This window comes from Oratosquilla oratoria, chromosome 41 (genome assembly GCF_046742065.1).
Source record: "Oratosquilla oratoria isolate Oo_2021 chromosome 41, ASM4674206v1, whole genome shotgun sequence".
Classification (NCBI taxonomy): Eukaryota; Metazoa; Arthropoda; class Malacostraca; order Stomatopoda; family Squillidae; genus Oratosquilla; species Oratosquilla oratoria.
The window spans coordinates 10,660,522-10,682,460 of NC_134817.1; positions in this window are offsets into that span (position 1 = coordinate 10,660,522).

The window sequence follows — 21,939 nt, forward strand, 5'->3', positions numbered from 1 at the left end:
CTCCCACCTCCTCATCTTCCTCCTCTTCTCTTCTCCCACCTCCTGTTCTTCCTCCTCTTCTCTTCTCCCACCTCCTCATCTTCCTTTTCGCCTCAGTTTCCTCTTCCTCCTGTTCCTCTTCTTCCTGTTCCTCATCCTCATCTTCCTCATTTTCTCCTCGTCCTCCTCTTCTACCTCCTCGTCTTCCTCCTCCTCCTCCTCCTCTTCCCCTTTCCACTTCCTCCTCTTCTTCCTTTTCCTCATCCTCATCTTCGTCATTTTCTCCTCGTTCTCCTCTTCTATCTCCTCGTCTTCCTCCTCTTCCTCCTCCTCCTCTTTCCACTTCCTCCTCGTTTTCCTCCACCACTTCCTCCTTTCTCCTCTTCCTCCAGCTCTTCCTCCTTCCTCCTCCTAATTCCTACTCCATCCTGTTCCTCGGCCCTCGATTCCACGTTCTCCTGTTCTAGTATTTCTTGTTCCTCTCCAGCAACTCCACATTCTCCTCCACTCCACTCCACACACACACACACACACAATCCACTTTATTCCACATTCCTCTTGCTCTGTATCAGTCTCTCCTTCGTCTTAACATTCTCTTCTTCCTCTTCCTTTCCCACGATTTTTAGTCCTTGTGCTCTTCTCTCGCTCTTTCATTTCTCTTTCTGTCTTTCTATCACTCTTTTTCCTTTCATTGTCCCTCCGTCACTTTCCTTCCTCTCTCTCTCTCTCTCTCTCTCTCTCTCTGTCTGTCTCTCTCACTTTCTCTTATTTCTCTTTCCGTCTTTCTCTCTATCACTCTCTTTCCTTTCTTTGTCCCTCCGTCACTTTCTTACCTCTCTCTTTCTTTCCTTTCTCTCTCTCACACACACACACACACACACACACACACACACACACACACTTCTCTTTCCGTCTTTGTATCACTCTTTTCCTTTTCCTATCCCTCCGTCTCTCTCTCTCTCTCTCTCTCTCTCTCTCTCTCTCTCTCTCTCTCTCTCTGTGTCCCACCCTTTATGTACCTATAAATTAGGGTGTCCCCCCCTTATCCCCCGCCCTCCCATCTACCCTGGCTGCAGCCATTTCGCAGACGCCCCATCCTCCTCGAACTCTCCAAATCTGCTTTCTTGCTTTCTTGCCCGCCAAGGTCAGGGCCAAGAGCAGCGACAGCAGTATCAGCAGCAGCAGCAGCAGCAGCAGCAGCGGTACAGCAGGAGGAGGAGGAGGAGGAGGAGCCGCAGCAGCAGCAGCAGCAGCGGGAGAGAGAACGAGAGAGAGATAGAGAACGAGAGAGAGGGAGAGAGAGAGAGGGCGAGATCGAGAGAGTGAGAGAGAAGGACGACAGCGTGTCGGGGTGCAGTATAACCGTAGCTTCGCGCGGTCCAGGACGTGGCGGGAGCCGCTTGCGTCTCCTCCTCCTCCTCTTCCTCCTCCTCCTTCGTTGTCGTCGTAGTCGTCGTCGTCGTTCTCGGCATTCACTCCTTCGTCGAGTTTTACGTGTTAGTGTCACACGGTGTTCCTTTCTCCTCCTCCCCCTCCCCTTCCCGTCCCCCCCCCTCGGGGCTCTCACGGCCCTCCGGGTCCCTTCTCACGGCGGGCCGCCCCTCGTGAGAGCGCGGGAGAAACCTCCGCTCTCCCCTCAGTGCTCGACCTGGACTTCGGCAAGCGGCGCGCGTGTGTTGTTGTGGTTTTTCGTCGTGGGTGTGAGACGTCGTGAGGATCAACCGTGAGAAGGATGTGTGCCACAGGAACCCATGGCCCTGCCTGCCTGCCCGCCTGCCTGCCAGCCTGCTCCCAGGACCTTCCTGGCTAGCAGGCAGGCCAGTAGGACGGGACAAAGCCCTTGTTTGCTTGCAATCTCTGTCAGGCGGTTGTTCGCCCAAGCGTATATACAGTCACGCAGGTCAGCAATGCAGGTCGGCAGGCAGGCAGGCAGGCAGGCAGGCAGGCATGCAAAGTGGTGTGTATAGCCGTTTCTATGGATTACTCTCGCCATTGAGAGAAACTGGGATCCGGCAGAACGGACAAGGAATTAACCCCCCGCCCCTTCCCCGGGGAGTGGGGAAATCTCCGGAAAACCGTCCGGAAAACCCCGGAAAGCAAGGATACTTTATCTACCTCGACCTTCCCGCTGATTTCTCGACCCCTTGAGGAGGAGAAGGAGGAGGAGGAGGAGGAGATTGGGGGTGGGAATGGTGATGGTGATAGTGACTGTGTAATCTGTGTCCTTTTTGTTTTATCTTTTAATTAATGCATCCGTGGTTGCGTGCGTGCGTGCGTGTGTGTCATGTGCGTGTTGTTGGGGAATTTCCCTCGAGTGAATAAAATCACCTGGCGGCAGCATCTGCTAGGATTATATGTTACCTCGGCGAATAGGCCATGTTGAAAAATTCTCTAAGGGTGGAGTTGGGGAAGGTTGAAATTTGAGGGAGTTGATAGGAGTCAACCCCCCCCCTCTCCCCCGGTATGACCTTGGCCCACCCATATCCTACGAGAGGGAGTCCTAGGATACCTCAGTTAATCCTTCCCGTCCTGTGTAGGACTTATACCTTGCTTCTGTCTGCCGCCAGGTGATTTTATTCAGCATAGTGGAACTCCCCGAGGGGTTGTGGTACGTACGTGTTTGGTCATGGTGGAGTAGTCGGGGAGGAGAGGGAGTTCTCGGAACTGTGGAGTCTGAAATTGCTCTGGTGTTTATTTTCCCCCAAAACTGGCCGGGCTCTGTAAATCTTCGCGTCCATACTTGTTGGCAGCTTGTTGGCAGCTTGTCGGCGGCTTGTTTGTAGCTTGTCGGTGGCTGTACATTTATGGTAAAGGAAAAAGATTGTGTGTGTGTGTGTGTTTTGTGTAAGCTTGAACAAATCTATATATATATGTGTGTGTGAATTGTGTAAGCTTGAGCAGATCTATATATGTGTGAGTGTGTGTATGTGTGTGTGTGTGTGTGTGTTTTGTGTAAGCTTGAACAGATCTATATATGTGTGTGTGTGTTTTGTGTAAGCTTGAGCAGACCTGTGTGTGCATGTGTGTATGTGTGTGTTTGTGTATAAATGTGAAACCATCTCATTGGGAAGGATGTTGACTGGGGGGTGGGTGAAGGTGTTCTGGCCGGCGTGAGGGCGAGAGGTGGGGGGTGGGGGGCAAAGCGAGAAGAGAGGTAGGTGGGTGGGGGGGAGGAGTAAGGGGTGGGGGGAATATCTCCCCCCCCCATCCCACACAGGTCTCGGGATAAGCCCCCGGAATTGGCTGTCTGGTATGATTGCCGGTTCCTCCCCGTGTGTTGGGGTTTGTAGGTAATCCTGTGGTTGGGGGGGGGGAGATGGGGGAGAAGGAGGGTGTATTGGTGTACCGTCTGTTGGAGAGGGCAATATCGGGTGAAATTGATTGGTTTGATTAAGTGAAACTGAATGTAGGCCAGCAATGTTTGGGTTATCATTATTATTATTATTATTATTCATTATTATTATTATTATTATTATTATTATTATTGACATTATTATCATCGCTAACGAAGAAAGAAATTATTTGGCGAAACGGAAATCGTGGAAAATAACGGATCGGGTCAGACGACCTCTGGAATGGAAGTGTCCTGCCCGTTGCTGAATAAAATCACCTGGCGGCAGCCATTAGAACGCGTGTATGAAACGCGAATCGCTGTGGCCAGTGGACCTATTTTGGACCACAAAAGTTCCTAAATGACTACAAGCCAAAAACTAGTGGTAGTTAGTGTATAATTAGCGATTTAAATCAGTGTTGGAATGGGCCAAACAGAACACCAGACAACAGAAATCCATAAGAATGCGTGATACTTTCTGACGCTGACCAGAATAAAATATTGGTGTGACGTCATAGTGTAGGGTGTGTGACGTCATAGTGTAGGCTGGGTGACATCATAGTGTAGGCTGACAGTGTCAGTGTCATCATTTTCATCAGGAAGATTCGTCAGCTAAATGAAATCATCAGAAGTTTGCTGAAACAATATGAAGCTTAATTAGGGGATTAATCAATAAACTCGATCAACTACGTTGAATGAAGTTACCTTGTATTAGAAAAAGATATTTTGTCCAAAACAAAAATATATAATGATATTTTAATATTGACCTCCGCCTCAGTGACACTTATATATTTTATTCAGTTGAGCATTACATGAATTTTATTCAGTTACGATTAGATATAATTTCCTGGCGACTTTAACTTAAGTTAGAATGTGGAAATAAGAAAAATTGGATTTTCGGTCAATCGAGAATCCTATATCCTCCCGCACCCAATTTTTTCCATTGAATAAAATCGCCAGGCGCTAACCAGAAGAAAGTGTATTAAGAGCGTGTGACACTGTAATATATTACCGATTCATTATCATCATTATTGTTATTGTTTTATTTATTTTATCTTATTATTTTTGTAGCGTTCCATTTGTATAGTGATGGGGAATGTTTGCTGTAACATTCAATGAAAAATGTATATGTAACAAGTTCACCAATGCATAGGAGGGTTTCCCTCGCCTGAATGAAGTAGCCTGTCGGTAGGAAGAACAAGTGTACTAGAGGAGAATAACAGGAAAAGGATCAGAGAACAGGAATATGTGTTTAATAAAGACATTGTACGAAAATTTCACTCTCGTCAATACGGCGACCTGCTTTTGAGGATTTTGTTCTGGGTAAGGACAAGCAATTTGGTGAACTGTGGTGGAGTGGATGGGGAAGGACTCCATTCTGAAAGCTGGAATGACCGCGACCCCTTTGTCCGTAGCTCGGCCTCCTTGGCTGAATGAAATCGCTTGGCGGCAGTCTGAAGAAAATTTAAAAAGTATCACTTGTGGTTATGAAGTCTGTGGATAAGGAATCTGCGATCGAGGAATATGTCAATCAATCAATCAAATCAGCCATCCTGAGTCCACTGCTGAACAAAGACCTCCTTCATAGCATTCCATGATTCACACGATCACGCCAATCTCAGCCACGTCATTCCTGCAACCAAACGAGAGAAATATGTTGGGTGGGGGATATACGATGAAGAAATTTAAGTAAGAAGAGATTGAGAAGTTTGCAGGAGTGACGTGGCAGAGGTTGGCACGGTCGTGTGAATCATGGAATGCTATGAAGGAGGCCTTTGTTCAGCAGTGGACTCAGGATGGCTGATTTGTTTTGATTTGAAGAAGAGATCTTATGCGTTCGACTTCCGTTTGGACGTTGCTTGCATGGCCTCCAGAAACGCCGGTAAAATTGACCACCGGAATTTACCGGTACCAGAGGATACCGGAAGGTTCTGTCGTCTCCGGGAAGGGTACCGGGGCTGTCACCGATTGTTATTAAAAAAGAAAAAAAAAATCAGAAGTTGTATTTGTTGGGTTGTAGAAGTTGTAGATACTCCCATCGTATTAAAATCGAAGTTTATATCGAGTGAAAGAATTCAGAGGTTATAATTGTTTGGTTGTAGTTGTGGTGACTTCCATAGTGTTAAAACCGAAGCTTTTATCGACTAAAATTCAGAGGTTATAGATGTTGGGTTGTACAAGTTGTGGTTACTTGCATCGCGTTAAAATCGAAGTTTTTATCGAATAAAAATTCAGAGGTTATAGTTGTTGGGTTCTACAAGTTGTGGTTACTTCCGTCACGTTAAAATCGAAGTTTCTAGATAGAAAGTTTGCTCTTGGTGATGCGGGGAACCCGACTGTGCTGTGTTCTGTTGTGATGATGGACAGTTGGATGCAGAAGTTTCGATCTGCGCCTTTGTGTTGTGCATCACTTTAGTTGTCGAGTGTTTCAAATGTTTCTCTGCAAAGGCAATTCCATCCCAAAATGGCTGTTGTCATCATTACGAAAATTATTTATATTGTTACAATTATTATTATTGTTGTTGTTGTTATTATTTGTTTTTATTATTATTATTATTATTATTATTATTATTATTATTACTGTTATTTTATTTATTTTATTATATTTTATTTTTTTATTTTTCATTATTATCATTCTTATTATTGTTATCATTTGTTGTTTTTATTATTATTATTATTGTTGTCATTCTTATCGGCTACATCTCTTATAAGCAGCATGATACCTTTTGGTAAATAGATTATTGTCATTATAATTATTAGTTATTTTATTTGTTTATTTCATTTTATCATTAATTTATTTATTTATTTTTCATTATTATCATTAAGTGTTATTCGATTGAACATCGCGAAATTTTCTCAAAGGAGACAAGGACGGTTCTTCCTTACGGAGAACTTTCTGAATCAGAGAACTTAAAAGTGTAGTCTGCCCTTTGTACGAACTCGCTTAAGGTGACGGCACACTAAGCATTTCTCGCTAGCATGCTATTTGCTTTTGCTACTTTGAGGAGAAACTACTTTGGATACAATTTTTTTTTTCAAATTTCCTAATGACTCTAGCGTTGTAGACTGATAAGCTAAAATACGAACTAGGAGAAGTTAAATCTTAAATACGAATGTTAAATACATTGTTAAGATGTTCTTACAGAAGTCTAGAACATTGTAACCGAAGTCCTTCCTACATACATATACCATACATACATATACCAAGACTTTTTCCCCCTTACAAGGGGGGTAGCCTACTCAAACTAAATAGCAAAAGCAAGTAGCAAGTAGCATGCTAGTGTGCCGCCACTGTTACTCTCAGGACTCGAACTGTATCCAGTTATTTATACATGAAATGACAACTACGAGAAGCTAATGAAAATTTATTTTAGATATTTAGTAAGAAATATGTATGTCTAGAGGGGAACCAAGGATTAGTTTGAGATATTTATAACTTGAAACATTTACTTGAATTAAAACTTTGTAAGCGGCCTTGCTGTGGATGTGCTGTGTCTTGCGACACTGCCTCTGACCCAGGGCAGTGGACAAGATGCAGGGATGACCCGTCATCCAGGAGGTGCCAAGATAAGAGGGAGGGTAGAGGGTGGAGGGGAGTGGAGTGTATTTAGGGATGGAATGGGTGGGAATGGTTTTTATGTCTTTTTCTTTTTGGCTACCTCTCTTGTAAGGGGGAAAAAGCCTTTGGTATATGTATGTATATAAAACTTTGTAAGTCAAGGTTTTGATTTAGGGCGTTTGATTAATGTCAGAGCATTTGCATTTGAACTGTACAGGTGATTTTTATAAGTCAGATTGTATGGCTGCAGCAATATTTCGAATTTAATATTTGCAATTAAATACAGAGGATGGGGCTATTAAGTGTCACAACTTTCAACAAGGGTTGGTAATGGCCGACAGTTGCCGAAATTCACGAAAGTAATATTTTCAAAGTAATTGCAACAATAGCGTGACCATACGTGATGGTGGTGGTGGTGGTGGGGGGGTGATATCTCGAAATTGTGGTGGTTTAGTGGTTATCATACTTGTTCCTCGTTCAGAAAATCTTGTGATATAGAGTCCTGAGCCCTGTAGATAAGATTCTCTCGACTGTAAGGGTTATTGAATGTTATAGCATATTGGATAGAGTCCTTAGCCCCGTAGACAAGATTCTCCCGACTGAAAGGATTATTGAATGTTGTAGCATATCGGATAGAGTCCTGAGCCCTGTAGACAAGATTCTCCCGAATGTAAGGATTATTGAATGTTGTATCATATCGGATAGAGTCCTAAGCCCCGTAGACATGATTCTCCCGCCTGTCCATCTTTTAAACATCTCAGTGCTTTAGTATTGCTGTTAGATTAAAGGCGTTCAGCGTTGAGATTTCACTTCAAGACCACCTACCTATCCCCTGGGGGACAATACAGCCAATATATTTGATATTTACAACATGGGAAGTATATTAAAATATCCAGGGAGGAATCTGGGAGGCAGCGATGCATTATTGTCTGCACATTAAAAAACGAATAGGTTAATAGATTACATGATAAATGAATAAACAATAGGGCTATGAACGAATAAATGAATACATTAATTGATAAATGAATAAACGAGATTATAATGAGGGCTTTGAACGCTACACGGTCGATAAGTGCTTTAGCGATAATTGCCTTATATGGTGAAGTGTGAGTTTAAGGGTCCCTGGGATAACCTGTCATCGTTAATGTGTATACGAATAAGCGTATGTACGCGCTTGCATAATGTTGCAAGGAGCGGGGGTGTCATGTCATTAATAGCGTCTGCAATATTGCTATGCCAGGGCAGCAGCAGCAGCATTGCAGTGAGACAACAGCCTTGTGTGGCAGATCAGATTATCTGTATATATATATTCATGCATATGCAAATGCAATGTATGTATTTGTGTGCGTGTGTGTGTGTGTGTTTGTGTGTTCACCTACTTATTTGTAGCACGCAGGAAAATAGCAACACTCGTGGGGCCCTGTCTTACTCCCAGTTATCATACCTTACTTCAAATTCGTGTATGTTTGTGCGTGTGTGTGAGCTAGATATGGAAAGACTGGTTACCATGACTAGCCACTTTTGAGTGTAAAAAAATATGAAGTAAACAAATGAACCAGCCTCCTCGAAATATTGAATGCAAAATTTGTGTTTGTATATATATATATATATATATATATATATATATATATATATATATATATATATAGTGTGTTACTGAGTGGACGCCGCGAGATGGGAAGCGTGGCAGAGGGAGACCAGACAGAAGGTGGAAAGACGAGATTGAGAGATTTGCAGGAGATGGCGCGGTCGTGTGAATCATGGAATGCTATGAAGTAGGCCTTTGTTCAGCAGTGGACTCAGGATGGCTGATTTGATTATACACACACACACACACACATATATATATATATATATATATATATATATATATATATATATATATATATATATTTGAAACTGAAGGCAACGTAAATATACCGAGCAAGTTTTAGATAATTGCATACTTTTATAATCATGAAGTTTAATCAGAAAAAATGATACACATATTGTTTTCCAAGAGGATTTATTTTTTTGACCGCCAGAGAAATAGTCTACTTAGCTCTATTTGTACAATAATTGGTAATTGTCAGACCAAGACAGTGTGGATGTTTGTGTATGTATTATTAATTTGTTTATTGATTTATTTGTCTATTGTAATCCACCTTTGGCACACATCAGTATTGCCAGCCTGCCCTCTTCATATCCTCTTTTTTGTCATGTTAACAAGCTCCTTATGTCATCCCCCCCACCATCACCTTTTTTGCTGCCAATCTTTCGACTTTTAGTTTTTGTTGTTATTAATCCACTCTTTGAACAACGCCATTCCCTCCCCCTCTTTTTATTTCTCCAAACGTCTATTACCGACTCGTATATAAAATTGATAAATGCATTCTGCATCGAACGAACCCAGCATATTCATTTTCATGTTTCTGTATCATGCATTCTCTTCATTGTCATATCTGCTAATATGTATAGCTTCGCCTTGTTACTGCATCAGCCCCAACATCCGCTGTCTCATCCATCTTTACGCGTTTGAATACTCTTCAATTTGTGTCTGTATACCTCCAAAGTTGAATAGTTTATGTACTCAAGCACGAGTAACCATATCTATAGCCTTACTCTTGTATACATACTCGCAACTCCATCTTTCCACGCACGTTCCTTTCCCATAACCGCGCTCTTGTATGCATACGCTCTTCTCCTCTTTTTGACGCCTCTCCTCTCCCAAAAGTTTTCGCCAGAATTTTGTACTATTTCGCCAGTCTCCCCCCACCATTGTCCACAAAAAGGCTGAGGATGTCGAGTCCACTTCACTTCTCCCCTTCCACATCTCCACTTCTCTCTTTTTTTGTTTTTTTGTTTGACTTTTATGCTCCCGTGATTTCGTCCACCAACATGTTGAACAACTGCGGCGACATCACGTTGTCCTGCTTCAGCCCACCTCCTCCTTAGTAAATCTCCCTTCATCTGTTTGCTTATACTTTTGGAAGTCGCGTCATTTTGTACGTAAGAACATAAGAAAGGAGACTGTAAGAGACCACATGGCCTAAACTTGGCAGTTCCATGTCCATTACCATCTATCATCCCCATCCATAAAGCTATCTAACAGTCTCTTAACACAAATTATAGTTTCAGCGCTCACTACATCGTCACTAAGTCTATTCCATTCGTTGACCATCCTATTAGTAAACCAATTCTTGCCTATTTCCTATTCATTCTGGTCATCCTAAGGCGATTTTACAGTTTGGGACCACAAATCAGAGGATTGATTTTAGGAAGGAGCTAATGTAAGCCCCACGAAATTTAGTAATGGCTAATGAGCATTTGATTGATTGATTGAGCAGCATGAGGTGATCCAAGTCTCATATTCATATTCTTAACCCGTTTGCTGAATAGGGAATCCCCCTTCGACTGAATAAAATCGCCTGGCGGCTACCAGAACAGATATTCAACTCAGAAATAGCAATGGAAGGATATGGAGGCTATTGTAATTCTGTTGGTCACTCGTCTTTGGTGTCTGAACTTCTTCGCTTAACTCGATTAGGCCTAACCCCGTTCTCGTTAATTAACGGGTGATTCATACCCTCCGCCAAGTTATCATTATTATTGTTATAAATATTTTTGTTGTTATTAGCTCGTTGGCTAAGCGGGTTAGGGCGTCGTTACTTGCGGCGAAGGTCGAGGGGATGGCGGTTCGAATCCTGCCACCGGCGAAGTTGAACCAAGGGCATGGTTCATTAATTTCCACGCTACAAAGTCCTTTGTGAGGGGCACCGTCCTAGCCTTCCTATAGGGGGGAGTTTGTGACGTTAAACCATATCATCATTATTATTGTTATCCTTATCCTTATCATCTGAGTCTTGAAAATGCATTTTGAGAAGCTCTTTGTGGTCGAAAGGTGAGAAGGCGCCCGGATGGAGGCAAGATGGCGTTGTCCGACTTTTGCTCTTTATTCATCGACTGTGCCACTTTAAGTTCCACTGGCACGGAGGCACGAATCCACAAGGAGCGAATGACTCTTTGCAGTGAGCTATCAGAACTATTTGGGGTTCGTTAATGTGACGTGGAGATCATCAATGTCTATGTTAGCGCCTCAGTCGTCACCCTCCTCTTGCGAGCTCGCTGTTGACCAGCCCTTGCTCGTAAATCAATGTTTGCTCTCCGTCTGCCTCTTGTACTTGGGTCAGACGTGGCTTTTCCAGGTGGGTAATACGTTGTGGACTTTCCCCGTGATGCATCTGCAGTCTACCTCTTGTGATACCATGAACGTTTCACGGTTATCTGTGTGTATTCCGTACGAGGTGTTCGCTTCATAACAGTGTATGCAATCAGTACGTCAGGGAGGAGTTTGAGTGGTTACCATATGGACCAGAGTCACGCAGGGTCCTTTTATAATTGGGAGCTAATCTTCTTTCATATCAGAAAGCTGATCACTTAATTTCTATTATCCTTTCTGCTGCCCTTCCATCTCCTTGGCGCGCGCGCGCGTGTGTGTGTGTGTGTTTACCTAATTATATTATACGGGAAGGGAGCTATGCTCGTGGTGACCTGTCTTTGTATCTTTCAGCATTAATTTTTTTCTTAAAATCTTGAATAGTGTTTACACACACTATTTCTTTTATCTAATTTATTCCAGGTACCCAGTACTCTATGTGGGAAGCTATTTTTTTTTTCAGATCTCTTCTATAGTTATCCTTTTTGAGTTTCCGTGTCCTCTTGTTTTTCCATTGTCCCATTTTAATAAATCATCCCTATCTATGATTTTCATTCCTTTCATGATTCTATAAATAGTCATAATGTGTGTGTGTGTGTGTGTACATTGTAGTATACAGGGAAGGATCAACTCTCGTGGTGTGCTGTCCCCTTTTCTCCAATGATCATACCTTGTGCAATTCACGTATGGTTCTAAACTTCAACCATATCTTCTTATTCGCGAACTGTGCGCACGTGGGCAGACGGATAATTTGGTCAACTTGGCCTCCGTGCTGCACCGTGGGAAGTTCACGGAAGACTTAATCGAGGCGTCGAATCCCCAAGAGTGTTTATTAATCATGGACGTTTTCCTCGAAACCTGAGACGTCTCATCGTTGGCACTACGGAGTGGGCCTCGATGTGAGGTGTCTGCAAGAACGTTCCCCCCACCCCCGGTACCGGAACGCATGTACCGGGTCTAGGTGACTGGTTGGTTGTCACGGGAGTCTAGTTTACCAGCGGTTCTATCCTTTTGGGTAATCTCGCAGTGCTGAGATCCCTGGTGAGCTTCGGGTTATGGATGTAGGGTTGTTATCGGATGGTTGTACTTTAGTGGTTTTAAGCTGGGTCGCACTCTTGCTGTTGTAGAAGTGGGGTCGTCGTTTGGTTGTGATAGTAATGGGGTTGTCCTTTGTAGTGTGGTCGTCTCTCAATGGTCGTCGTGACGGGGTCGTCCTTCGGGGATAGACTCTTTGTATGTGTTTCATATACGTGTGTAAGTTACGTGTGAAACACACACACTCGTGGCGCAGTGGTTAGAGTTCCCGGCTGCCACCACGACGGCCCGGGTTCGAATCCCGCCCAGGGCTGAAATAATTTCAGTATTGCTGCGCTGTGGGTCGTTATTCCAACTCTCGTGGGCGGGGAGTTGTGTGTGTGTGTGTGCGTGTAAGGTCATAGCATTACCCATAGATCGGTCATATACGAGCTCTGAGCTCTCTTCCGGGAGGGAAATAGCTGTCGATCACGAGTCCAACACGTGAACCAAGACCATGGTGAATCACACACACACACACACACACACACACACACACACACACACACACACACACACACACACACACACACACTTTGTTCTTTCAAGACCAAGTGCTTGGCGACAAAAAGTTAGCACTTGACGCCAAACACTGACGGAGTTCAGTGTCACGATACATTGACTGAAGTGAGAGTCACGACGCAAGGTGATGGCGTGGTGGTGTCACGTGACGCCAAGTGATACGTGACATAAGATCACGTGACGCCAGGTGATGACGTCACATAAGATCACGTGACGCCAGGTGATGACGTCACACAAGATCACTTGACCCCAGGTCATGACGTCACAACATCAGGTGACGACGTGATATAATATCGCGTGACGCCAGGTGATGACGTAACTTAGGACCACGTGACACCAAGTGATACGCCTCAAGTTGAAAGGCTGTCCAGGAACTCAGATCGCCTCCGGAAGAGTTTAATAGGTGTCCGGTCGGCCCCCCGGATCGATGAGGCCTTGCGTGACCGGCGGCGGGCGGACAAAAGCCGGCTGTCAAAAGGAACCGAGTTTTATCAATTAGAAAGGCCCACGTTATCTCTTGCACGCGCCGGCTAGTTTGGCCGTATATACGACCGGCTGCTCACGTTTATGCGATCGGCTGGGTCGTTGATGTGACCTGATCAGGTTATGCAACTACTGGACACATTATACGACCGGAAGCTCAGAGTTATGCGACCGGCTGGGTCGTTGATGTGACCTGCTGGTCAGGTTATGCAACTGCTGGACACATTATACGACCGGCAGTTCAGAGTTATGCGACCGGCTGGGTCGTTGAAGTGACCTGCTGGACCATCTATGTAACCGGCTGGCTGCTCACGTTTATGCGATCGGCTGGGTCGTTGATGTGACCTGCTGGGGTCGGTGATGTGACCTGCTGGTCAGGTTATGCAACTACTGGACACATTATACGACCGGCAGTTCAGAGTTATGCGACCGGCTGGGTCGTTGATGTGACCTGCTGGACCATCTATGTAACCGGCTGGTCAGATTATGCAACTGCTGGACACGTTATACGACCGGCAGTTCAGAATTATGCAACCTGCCATTGCCGTCTGTGAGACTGGCTGTACCGTCTGTACGACCGGCTGTTTCCGCTAATACGACCGGCCAGGTTCATGACCGGTTTGGGGCTTGTCCTTGCTAAGGTCAGGTCGGGTCAGGTCATAAAATCGCGTTTAACGAGTTCCACACACGACATTGTCTTCTTTGTGTGCGTGTGTGTGAGAGAGAGACAGCCAGACAGTGTTAACGAAATAGTCTGACGGCAGCCATAATAAAATATATCCGGTGCGTCGTCGTCCCGGACTCGAATGTTTTCTGTGGAATAATTAGTCTCGAGTCCGCCCGGGTCGGTTTGAAACCCGAAGCTTCTGAAGCCTCATGAAGCGGCCAACGCGAAACCGAATCTTTTGAAACGGGGGGGGGGAAGCCTCCGGACCAAAATCCCTTTCATTCTTCAGTGGGGGAGCTGGATTTTCTCTCTCTCTGTCTCTCTCTCTCTCTCTCTCTCTCTCTCTCTCTCTCTCTCTCTCTCTCTCTCTCTCTCTCTCTCTCTCTCTCTCTCTCTCTCTCTCTCTCTCTCTCTCTCTCTCTCCCTCTCTTTAAGGAAATGAGGTCAAGCAAAACGTATATGTATGTGTGATTCACCATGGTCTTGGATCACGTGTTGGACTCGTGATCGGCAGTTGTTAACCACGCGGATGAGAGTTCAGAGCTCATATATGACCGACCTATCGATAATACTGTGACCTGACACGCACATACACACACCCAACTCCCCGTCCACGCCCTCGAGAGTTGGAGTAACACCCCGCAGCGTAGCGATACTGGAATTATTTGTGTGTGTGTGTCCGTATATATATATATATATATTTCCGAAATAGTGATTATGATATAATAACGATGATGATAATTAGGAACGTCTTGTAGTTTTGATAACTTCTGTAAGCCTTCCCACTCCATCGTACCTTTCTTTCTTCCCCATCTCTGTACCTCCATTCCTATACCTTTTCCCCTCCTTCATTCCTCCACTTGCCAATACCACAAGTCCTCCACTTTTCCACGCCTCCACTTTTCCACGGCTCCACTTTTCCATGTCATTCCATCATCTTCATTTTTTTCCCTTCCTCTTCCTCGTCTTCATCCTCTTCTTTATCTTCTTCCACTTCTTCTTCCTCACCTCCTCCTCCTCCTCCTCCTCTTGCTACTCCTCCTTACTCCCGATAACGAAGTTGCGTCTATGTATGACTCCCACTCCCCTCCCCCCCCCGGGGGGCACTCCTCAGGGGAGGCGCGCGTATCTTTGACACCTGGAGGTGCCACAGGTGCTCCTGATAGGCAAGTGGGGGGAGGGGTGGCTGTCTCTCGAAAGATAGGTGGGCTGGAGGTGTTTTTGCCCAGTGTGAAGGTGCTGCAGGTGGGAGGGACTGCCGAAGGTTAGGTGGGCTGGAGGTGTTTTTGCCCAGTGTGAAGGTGCTGCAGGTGGTAGGGGGGTGGCTGTCTCTCGAAGGATAGCTGGGCTGGAGGTGTTTTTGACCAGTGTGAAGGTGCTGCAGGTGTTGAGAATGAGGGAATTAAGTGAATACACGCTATTTTATATCATGTGATGCTTGGGTAAGGAGGTGTTTAGGGTCTGCTGTTTAGTCTTGTGTGCTTTTGTGCAGCTCTGTACCCGTTAACCCGCCCGGGCGTCCGTACTCGCTCACCCGCCGAGAAGACGGCGACGGTGGTGATGTTGACGTGGTTTAGAATTGGGGGTTTAGTTAGCTTAACTAGCTTGGTTTAACTTAGCGTGTCGTTAGTGAAAATCTACGGTGGGGGATAGGACACTTTCGAAAGCTCTTGTGAGTTTAGGTGGAATTTGTTTACCAGTTGGAAACACACACACACACACACACACACACACACACACACACACACACACACACACACACACACACACACACACGACTCGATGGCGCAGTTGGTAGGGTTCTCGGCACTACGGAGGTCCGGGTTCTAATCCCGCCCTGGGCTGAAATAATTTCAGTATCGCTGCACTGTGAGTCGTTACTCCAACTCTCGTGAGCGGGGAGTTTGGGTTGTGTGTGTGTGCGTGTAAGGTCACAGTATTACCCAAGGATCGGTCATATATGAGGTTTGAGCTCTTTTTCGGGAAGGGAAATATCTGTCGATCACGAGTCCAACACGTGGTCCAAGACTTTGTGAATCACACAAAGACATGAATACCGAAAATCTCACTGAGGGCATACGTCATCTCCTTATCGAGGTAAAAAAATAAAAATAATGAAAATATAAAGAATAAATAAATAATGCATAATAAATGGAATTCGTGAACGCGGTTTCTCAAGAGCACGACTATCGTACCCGGCAACCGGCCGCTGAGCCACCGCCCATCGTACTCCCTCACCTCCCAGACATTGTGCCCACACCCTGTGCGCCCGGTGATACACCTACGACCCGACACTTCCCTCCCATTCTACCCCCATTACCTACGGAAAAATTGGCCAAGAAATTTTCATTTTCTCTCCCACCGAAATGGCTTGGTACCACTGATTGTCTCTTCAACAGATGGAGTGGCACAGGTGGTTAATTGCCTCCTTTCCCCCCTCTCTTCTCCTCCCCCTCCTCCTCCTCTCCCCCTCTCTTCTCCTCCCCCTCCTCCTCATCTCCCCCTTCTCTTCTTCCCTCTCCTCTTCTCTCTACTCCTTACCCATCATCTCCTCCCTCGTCCTCCTCCTCTCCCCCTCTCTTCTCCTCCCCCCTCCTCCTCATCTCCCCCTTCTCTTCTTCCCTCTCCTCTTCTCTCTACTCCTTACCCATCATCTCCTCCCTCGTCCACTCTACTCCCCTTCCCCCCACTCCTCTCCCCATCTTCACCCCCCTCCTCCCTTGTCTCTCTCCTCCCCTTCGCCCCTCCTCTCCACCTCTCCCCATCTTCACCACCTCCTCCCTTGTCCCTCTCCTCCCCTTCGCCCCTCCTCTCCCTTCCTCTCTTCCTCTCTCTTCCTCTCCTCCTCTCTCTTCCTCTCCCCCTCTCTCTTTTCAGCATCTACATCGAACACGATTAAATGTTAGTTAGCAAGAACGCGTTCAAGTTTAACTGTTCAAGATTAACTAGTCTGCAGCGACAGTGAACAGCGGACGTGGTGATGAATAATCAGGACTACCTGTAGCACAATGACGCAAGATTTAAGATGATATTTTTATTGTATCTCGTGTGTCTCATTTAATTTAATGTTATTTGTTATTCAGCACGTGTAATTTAACTGTGGATAGAACAATTGAAAACCCAGCATCACTACTAATACCACCACCGTCACCACTACCACCACCACCACCATCACCACCACCACCACCACCACTACCACCACCATCAATACCACCATCTCAACCACCATCATTAACACATCCTACGCCCAAACAGCCTGACCTGTATATTTATTCTCTTTGCTGGCGAGCGATTTTATTCAGGAGTGAGGAAACGCTCCTCCCACCACGCACGCACACACACACACACACACACACACACACACACACGACACAGCGAACCGAATGGACAATGTACGTGTGCGTGGGTTCACAAGATCGGTCGCCATGCTTTGAAGAGGACGAGAGGAGGGAGGAGGTGGGGGGAGGGGGGAAGGGAGTTGGGGGAAAGGGGGGGGTCATTTGTTTATGGTGTTGACCGGCGGCCGGAACACAAGAACATCACATGAGTTTGAAGGATTTTTACACAGCCATTTCGGGGCTCGGGAAAAAAAGTGTTCTGTATATACCGGATGTTGTTTATACATATGTATATACCTGTGTGTGTGTGTGTGTTTGTATGTATGTACGTGTGTACAGCATGTATGTTTCCGTGTGTACGCGTGTGTATGTATCGGATAGAAGCGTTATCAGCATAGTCTTGGCTCACGTGCTGGCCTCGTGATCGACAGCTATTATCCCTCTGAGTCCAGAGCTCGTTTAATCGTTGTTCTTGCCCGTAGCTGGCCGTGGGCTGAGTAAAACAGTCAGGTATTTGTTAGAACGAAATAAATAGACAAATGAATGAATAAATCAATAAATTAAATAAATGCGATAAAGAGAAACGTTGTGATTGATTCACAAAAATCGTCTTGGTCTCTTCTATATATTAGGAAAGAAATTGTGATTAGTAATTGTGTGTGTGTGTGTGTGTGTGTGTGTGTGTGTGTGTGTGTGTGTGTGTGTGATTCACCATGGTCTTGGATCACGAGTTGGACTCGTGATCGACAGCTATTTCCCTCCCGGAAGAGACCTCAGAGCTCATATATATGACCGATCTATGGGTAATGCTGTGACCTTGCACACACACATACACCCAACTCTCCGCCCACGAGAGTTGGAGTAACGACTCGGAGCGCAGCGATACTGAAATTATTTCAGCCCTGGGCGGGACTCGGACCCGGACCACCGTAGTGGTGGCCAGGAAATCTGCCACTGCGCCATCAAATGTGTGTGTGTGTACGCGCGTTTTTATCACCCCCCCCCCCACTCTGGATTGGTTAAAACTAGTCACCATCGAGTTTCAGCATAGTTTGTCGTAGTTCTTGATGAACAATAACTATCTTCGTCTTGGGGGTTGGGTCGGGAAAATGGGGTCGGAAGACAGAAAACGGGGTGAGGAAGTTAGAAAACGAAGTGCGGAAGTTATAAAACGGGGTGAGGAAGTTTGAAAACGGGATGCGGAAATTAGAAAACGGGGTGCGGAAGTTAGAAAATGGGGTGCGGAAGTTAGAAAACGAGGTGCGGAAGTCGGGGAAGGGGGTTGACTGTTTATGTATTTTATTTATTTATTTATTTGTATTTTATTGTTTATTTTAAGTCTGGGATGGGGTGGCGGTTGGACTGGGAGGAAAGGCCAGATATTAGGTCAAGGTTTTATTTATTTGATTATTTATTCATTTGTTTATTTACAGTAAACCCTTGATATAACGGACGATATGGGGAACAGGGGTCTGTCGTTATATCCGAAGATCCGTTATAACCGAGGATCCGATATACCTGATGGAAATACCGGACATATCCGTTATATCCCGAAGTTTGTCCGGTATTGGAAATTAGTAGGATTAGAAATTATGTATTTTGTTTATTGTTTTGGGACGACAACGTCGTTAATGATCTTGTGAAGGGTGCAGATGCATTTTTAAAACTTCTTGGAAAAATCCAAACCACAGGTGGAGATTACTTGGGGGTTCGGGAAGAGAGTTCAACAGCCTCGCGGTAGGAAATGGAAAGAATTGGTTTACTCTTGCAAAATATAATTGCTTGTGAGAGAGGAATTGGGGGAGGCTGGATCGGAGGGGGAAATATGGATTGGGTGGGGAGATGCGTGTGATTGGCTAGGGTCGCTTTGTGTCCTGGGGGGAAAGGGGTGAGGGTGGGGGGGAAATCGGGTCGAGCGAGGTCGAGTTTTTTTTTTTTTCCAAAACGTTTTTATGATGTCGAGGGGGGAAGGGAGTATTGAAAGAGGGAGACATCCTAGAACTAGATATGTATACGGTAGAGGAAGCTGGGAGAGAAAGAGAGAGAGAGAAAGAGAGCAGTTCTTAGTCGATAGAAGGACTCAGAAGATAGTGTGAATGGTGAGACGCGCACACACAAACACACACACACACACACACACACACACACACACACACACACACACACACACACACACTGTCATAGTTTTATAATATTATAATCTTGTAGGTTGTATATTTTCAGCAGTAATGCTGCCATACCCAATAAACCGTATATTATTATTATTATTACACACACCAGTAATGCTGCTATACCCAATAAACCGTATATTATTATTACACACACACACACACACACACACACACACACACACACACACACACACACACACACACACACACACACACAAAAGGTACGACCAAGAGCATGTTAGAGAGAGAAAAGTGGAGCATTAAAAGGGACGGCGTGGAGCATGTGGAGGGAAATGGAAGAGGAACATTAGTAAGAGGCAGTGGCGTGGAAAGTGGCCCCCAAATGGTGAGCCATTTCAGTGAAGGAGTTGCACTTCAAGAGTTGGTTCTAAGTTAGGAGAAGATTTTTTTTCTTCCTCTCTGCGCTCTACGCATGAAAGTGATGTGGAAGAGGAGGAGGAGGAGGACGAGGAGTGTGAAGGATGGGAATTGGATGAAGAAGCTAAGGATGTTACGTTCCTCCCCGGTACCGTCTTCCCCCCCCCTCGTCCACCTCGTCCTCGTCCACTTCAGGTTGGTTGGCACTTGTGCCCGTGGTCCTCCGCACAGGACGGCTTGGTTGAGCGGAGGAGGAGGAGGAGGAAGAGGAAGCGGAAGAAGAGGAGGAATATGAGGAAGAAGTGGCGGAAGAAGAATAGAAGAGGAATAGGTGAAGAGGGGGAGGAGGAGGAGGAGGAGGAAGAGGAAGCGGTAGAAGAGGAGGAGTAGGAGGAAGAGGTGGCGGAAGGAGAGTAGAAGAGGAATAGGTGAAAAGGAGGAGGAGGAAGAGGAAGCGGAAGAAGAGGAGGAGTAGGAGGAAGAGGTGGCGGAAGAAGAGTAGAAGAGGAATAGGTGAAGAGGAGGAGGAGGAGGAAGTGGAAGAAGAGGAGGAGTAGGAGGAAGAGGTGGCGGAAGAAGAGTAGAAGATGAATAGGTGAAGAATACAAAGGGACACAAAGGAGGAGGAGGTAGAGGAGGCGGAAGAAGAGGAGGAATAGGAGGAAGAGGTGGCGGAAGGAGAGTAGAAGAGGAATAGGTGAAGAGGAGGAGGAGGAGGAAAAGGAAGAGGAGAAGGAGGAAAAGGGAGTGGAGGCTTTATTGGCATCGATTCGATAGAAGAGTTTCACGGCACTTCATTGCAACAGTTGATCAACTTGAAGGGTCAAAGTGGAGGACCAGGTTCCGGTAATCCAGCAATTGCCGGATATTGAGTGGAAATAGGGCAAGGGTACACCCGGATATCCAAAGATGTCTTCAACCCGGATGGTCACTGGAGTTAGTTTATCCGGGAAGATTGGATCATGTTAAGTCCGGATGGAGCAAGATGTCCGGGTGGAGTGGTCCAGAGGTATTTGCATGAGTCCGGTCATCCGGGAAGCCCGTGTGTGGGTATTGGGGACTTGATAATTGCTTAGGTGGACTTCCGGGGTCTAGCCCGGACGTAAGACCCTTCCGGTCTTGCTCGCAGGAGTCTTGAAGACCAAACTGTATTAGAGTTTCGCAGAAGTCTTTTGGCTTTTGAGAGTCTCGTGTTGTCGTGGACTCTGAGACCGTGCTTATGGGATTTCGGGAATCCTTGAAGAGTCTGACCAAGTCTCGGGAAGTCTTGAGGAGCCTTACCAGGTCTCAATCTTGTACATCACGAGCTTTAAAAGCCGTTAGTTTGAGGGTGACAGTCTCACGAAAGACAGTGAAAGGAAAAAAAAAAAAAAAAAAAAAAAAAAAAAAAAAAAAAAAAAAAAAAAAAAAAAAAAAAAAACGGGAAGACAGGTACGGACGGGGTGGGGGTGGGGAGTGACAGAAGTCATGTGACAGTTTGCATTCCCCCCCCCGCTCACCCCCCGTCCGGGGAGGCCGTCCGTCCCCCCTCTTGATCAAAATCGCCGGGAGGTGGGGCACGCGTCTTGCCGAAACCGACACCGGCCGAGTTAATATTACCGGGAACTGCGGGATTCCGGGAACGGATTTGGTGCCGTTTGTGGCGCTCCCGGTAACCAATCCCATTCGTTACCGGAATACAACCCTGACCGTATGCCCAGATCGGGTAGGAAGAGCGGTTAGGGTCCGGAGGAAAGGAAGAAAAATCTTTATTTTTCGTTCACATGATGTAGTGGAACGTACTTCAGGGACGAACTATTATGACCAAAAGTTATTTATTTTTCGTTCTCATGAAGTATGGGAGTATACTGCATGAACGAACCATTTTGACGGCGCAATCGGTTAAGTCACTATCACCTGTTACGTGCTAGCGGAGGTTCGAGTCCTTGGCTTTACCACGTTTCAATTTTGCATGTATGCCTCTTCGAGGTTCTCGATGTTGATGGCTTAGAATTAAAGTGAATTGTGTTTGATATGTAATATATATATATATATATATATATATATATATATATATATATATATATAACTTTAGGTGAGTGTTAACCTACTAACTTCCAGAGGTGAAGAGGTTGAACGAGATAGATAGCGCGAAGTGAAAAAAGAGGAATAGGAAGTTCGGGGAGTTAGTTCAATTGAACAATCCTTCGTAGGACCATCGATACAAAGTTCAGTAGGGCGTCGGCCCCGTGGCTGCCCTTAG